The following is a 3,661-nucleotide window of genomic DNA, read 5'->3' as shown; positions in this document are numbered from 1 at the left end:
TCCCCACAGCCACGAAGACAATACTTCCACCCAACTGCCCCAAGTCTGTCTACGACGAAGACTTGGACCAAGACCACGACGACCAAGACTTCCACACAACTGCCACAAGTCTCTGCTATCCGCGCTCTTTTCCAGGTGCTCCTCTTGCACTTTTATTTCTCCTGCACCCGCCCCGCCCTTCGCGGCGCGAGGGTGGGGGAGGAACATTCCAGAGAAATTGGGGCGGGAGTTGGTTTCCAACCGTCAAACTTGTTTACCGGAGGAGAAATTGGGGTGGGGCTGGTTTCCAACCGTCAAACTTGTTTACCGGAGGAGAAATTGGGGAGGGGCTGGTTTCGTTGCTCCTTTAGTGGCGTTGTGGTGTGGATGGCGTGGTTGTTGAGATGGCGTGGTTGTTCCAAAATAACGACAGGTAAAGAAAAATGGCTAACTCAAAGCGTCGCAGCCCGGATGAATTCTACATATTCCCCCTAAACAACAGGTGTGGACTAACTACACATGAACTTCACGTCATAACTGATCTATGGACCCTTTATGGTGTATTGCGAATTTCCACAGCCATAACTATATATATATATATATATATATATATATATATATATATATATATATATATATATATATATATATATATATAAATATATATATATATATATATATATATATATATATATATATATATACATATATATATCATGATATCTCAAAAAGTTGTAGACAGATTTGGATATAACTTGGTGGACAGGTTGTATGTGGGACAAGGACGAATTGATTAGACTTTGGTGAAGATCTTAATCTGGATCTGGATAAGAGATTTATTTAATTTTTAAGTGATTCTTCACCATTGATAGATAGGGCCCAAAAGAATATGCAGCATGATATTTCAAAAATGTATTTGGCCCGAAATGTTCTCGTGGATCAGGCATTGCATTGTGGAGGTATGCACTCTACCGAGTGCCCTTCTAGTTATTTTATATGCTTTCAACTCTCCATGGTGTTGGAAAGTAAGAGAAAACCAGAAAGTGTCATTTGACTGAACAAATATTTGGGATGGTTGAAGAGTCGAGCTAGCCGCTTGAAGAAGTCTTTGCTGTTGTTCATACATCGAGCAAGTATTCATGGAAGTATTCATCTCCTCTTTGCTTGGTCTCACTGATATAAATCTTCTTGTAGAGAGTGCATGTGATTCTGCAATTGACATTTGTGGAGGTGCATGCCAAGTGGTTCATGACTCGCACGACTTTTGGGTGTTGAGATAAAAGTGGTTGTCTTGGTGAAAGGGTAGCTGTTACATCAATCCTGTGAATACTGAAATGTTCCTGGGTAATGGTCAAAGGGTAATGGTCCCTTAACCATATAATTTCCCAAATTTTTGTCTGGCTTGAAATACCCAGGAGGTGGTTGTGGGAAATAAAAATCAAGGAGGTTTCAGGATCACTCAACAACTTCTTGAAATTCCTTCGTTTGATGATCTTGACTCGAGGATCAATGTGAATGGGATCCTTTCTTCAGTCTTTTTTTCTTCCTCAGCAGAAGATGATAAAGCTCTCTGTCTCTAAGTGTTGCAGGTGTGCTTCAGTGTCCCCAGCCATAATGGAGGTGGGAAAGGCATGCTCAGCAAATAACTTGCACATCTCATTAGATTTCGACTTGAATTCTGAATGGTCACTGCACAGACTTGATTTGGATTTGAAATTCGAATTTCTCGAGGAGTAACATGGATTTGAACTTTTGACGTAGGATGGATGGGTGGGAGTATGAATATAGCATGTAGCTTGGCTACATAGCTAGCTGTGTGAATCTGTAGGTTTGCAATGGACAGTGGTGATGAGTCCTTTCTCTTTTACTGAAACCTTCATGTCGACAAAGGTGACAGAGGTACGTGAAGTGTCATATGTGAAATCAAGACAAGTTGGAAGGAATTGACAAAGTCGATAAACCGTTCAAGTTTCTCTCTGAAACTGGATGAGGTAGCAAGGCAGTTGCTATGTATACCAGCCAAATCATTCTGGTGTGGGACTGTTTAACTGTTTTAGAATCTGTTCCTCAATATAACTGATATAAAGATTTGCAGAGCTGGGACCCATTTTGGTATCCATTGGTATACCGTTTGTCTGCTTGTAGATCTCTGCCTGCCTGCTGGAGATGCATGATGAGGTAATCATCCTTTATTATAATGGTTAATCAAAATCTCCATCATAGATTATATTTGATTGTAATGCATTGTGTGATAATTTTGTGGTTAATTAATTTTTCCAGGTTCCATTTGAAGTCTAATTTCCTAGGACATATAACTATGAGAGCAATAACTTCATGCAGGAGGATTCCAAAAAGAGTAATGAAATATGATAATTCAGACCTCAACAAAGTAGAAGCATTTGGTTTTGGGGTTCGTAACGGAACATAAAGCCAGGAATATCTATTCAGAAGTTTTGAAAAATCATCAGTTATTCCAAGTTTCATGGTGCCAGATTTTTGAACACATGTTTGAGGCTTGTGGAAGAGATAGAGAAGAATGGACTGGAACAAAATGGAAGGTGGAAACACGAACAGCAGACGAGAAGTGAGATGAAGGAGAGCGGGAGAAGGACACATTGAGGTGAACAAGCTGCACACATGCTGAATGGAACACAGCAAGAAGAGGAAGGGGAAAGTGGGGATAAAACAGAAAAGGAACAAACCAACCAACAACTAAGAAAAGTAATGCGTGATGGAGAAGGGGGAAAAAACAAAGTTTGCAATAACCCAGAAAAGGAGTTACTTAAAGCATATTAGGCATGTTAACACAAAACCATAAGGGCTAAAATAACCAGACAGGAATAGCGAGGATACCCATCCACGTCCGACGTGCATGCATTTCTACCACTGACACTTATTCAGACATTAAACATAACATGCATTTTTACACGTGACATCAGGTATGTTCGTGTACACACATAAAAATAGCAAAGCAAAATAGGTGGATTTGTGTGATCCTGGTCTTTCTTCTTTGCATCAAATTAAACAACAATGCTCACCATGGCTCATGGCTGAATAGAAGAAAGTAATGATGAAAACTTAGGAAGAAAGGAATACCACTTGCTTTTGTCAGCTTTGCCTATTCCACATTCTGTCACACTAATCCTGCCTGTAGTCTCCTTGTCATGATGATACCCCAAATCTTGCCACCTGTGCCCTATTACCAGGTATTCAACCTTCGTGAAATTCTGAGTGATGACTTCCATAAAAAAAATGGCTCACAGAAGGTCAACGAGAACCAGAAGCACAAAATTGCCATGACCTGGTTGAGGGGAATGATGTTCCTGAAGTCATACTGTACTTCCGTTACTTTTCAACATTTGCACATTACAAGGCTTTAGCAGCTTCACAGTATTATTATTTTGAAGCCACTCCATGACTGTGATCCATAAGTGAAATAAAACTCAAATTATTTTCATTCAAACTTGACTACAATGTATATATGCAAAACACAAAACACAAAAGTATATGCTTCAATTTTAATATAATAATGATATTAGAGATCGTTAAAAAAAAAAAAATCAAGAAGTTTAGTGCTGTTGAAGCACTCTTATACACCACCTTATTTAACATGTCCATGTACTGAAAGCTGGAGGTTCTTGGAGGTATTAAGAATGTGATTTGTGTTGTACAGTGCTCAAGT

At 39.4% G+C, this 3,661-nt stretch overlaps 1 long non-coding RNA gene across 1 annotated transcript; it reads left to right on the top strand.

Annotated features, from left to right (window-relative positions):
• Positions 1-229: 229 nt before the first annotated feature.
• LOC147026507 (uncharacterized) lies at positions 230-3,394 on the top strand. Its single transcript, XR_015057934.1, has 3 exons — positions 230-481; positions 2,125-2,157; positions 3,186-3,394. It is a non-coding gene; the product is annotated as an uncharacterized LOC147026507 (long non-coding RNA).
• The last annotated feature ends 267 nt before the right edge of the window (positions 3,395-3,661 follow it).

This window comes from Eptatretus burgeri, chromosome 5 (assembly GCF_056783735.1).
Source record: "Eptatretus burgeri isolate ZD-2024b chromosome 5, Ebu_testis_v1, whole genome shotgun sequence".
Classification (NCBI taxonomy): domain Eukaryota; kingdom Metazoa; phylum Chordata; class Myxini; order Myxiniformes; family Myxinidae; genus Eptatretus; species Eptatretus burgeri.
Note: the sequence above shows the minus strand (reverse complement) of the source record. Positions and strands in the feature narration are given on the sequence as shown.